Raw genomic sequence first — 1,038 nt, 5'->3', positions numbered from 1 at the left:
TCATTTTAGCATCTCTGTGGTGGGTCATGAATTGGGAAAAAGCGTTGGGTCCAAAGGATCCATCCCGTACTTCACTCTGGAAGGCTTCTGTATTGTGGTATCATTTTAATTTAGATTTCAGGTTTTGGGAGCTTAAGGCAAATTGTCTCATGAGGAGAACTATAGTTAAAATACAAATAAGTAGTACAGTTAAAAGGCAGTTTAAACAGAATTTGTTTAAATGGAATGTAAACCACTCCTATATGATATTCAGAGATAACTCAGAATTTCTCATATTTTGAAAAGCAAAATGAGAAAAAGTCCAGTTAAAAATGAGTAACGACATTGGCAAAAACCAGTCAGGAATTGTCTGTTGAGCCTGGCATCTTGTTTATGCGTGCAGCCGGCGCTGCTTGCTCTCACACCTTCACAGTGATGTCGGCAGCTGACGGGGACAGTAATCAAACAGCAAATTTTGTGAACTTTTGGTGGTTGTTACATTACTCCAAGTGCAAAACCCTTATCGGTGCAGCACTTTGATTTCAATTATACTGCTTTGGAAGTTTCAAAATTTTATTTTACTCCATAAATACACATATCAAGACTGGAGGTTTTCAGAGGAATTTAAAACACTCAGGAGCTTCCCTTTGGCGGTGGTAAGGAAGGGATTCTTTCCTTCCTTCAATTCCTCTCAAATTCATGACATGCAGAGTGCTCTGCACTCTGAACAGTGCTGGTTTTTCGATTGCCTGCACGTTACAAGGGAAAGAAAGATGATCAAACACACGTAGGAGTAGACCGGCAGATTTTTACTTCAGAAACGAACGGGTTGTCTGGGGTAGTGCCTACTGAGTATCTTCGTGGCAGCACCCATCTCATCGGACTGTTGGCGTTAAGCTCTGAGGTACAAGCCGGGTGGTTAAGCTGCTGCAAGTGAGAATTTGGTGGAGCGGGGATATCCCTGGCGATTTTAAGCGTGAAAACTCAGTTTTTGGCCTGGAGGGCCCGCTCTCCCGGGCGGACCCGGTTTGGGCGGGAAAAAACACCCGCTGCGGGTGC

This window comes from Pterocles gutturalis, unplaced genomic scaffold (assembly GCF_000699245.1).
Source record: "Pterocles gutturalis isolate BGI_N339 unplaced genomic scaffold, ASM69924v1 scaffold29268, whole genome shotgun sequence".
Lineage (NCBI taxonomy): Eukaryota > Metazoa > Chordata > Aves > Pterocliformes > Pteroclidae > Pterocles > Pterocles gutturalis.
The sequence above is the reverse complement of the archived record's forward strand: the minus strand, read 5'-3'. Positions refer to the sequence as shown.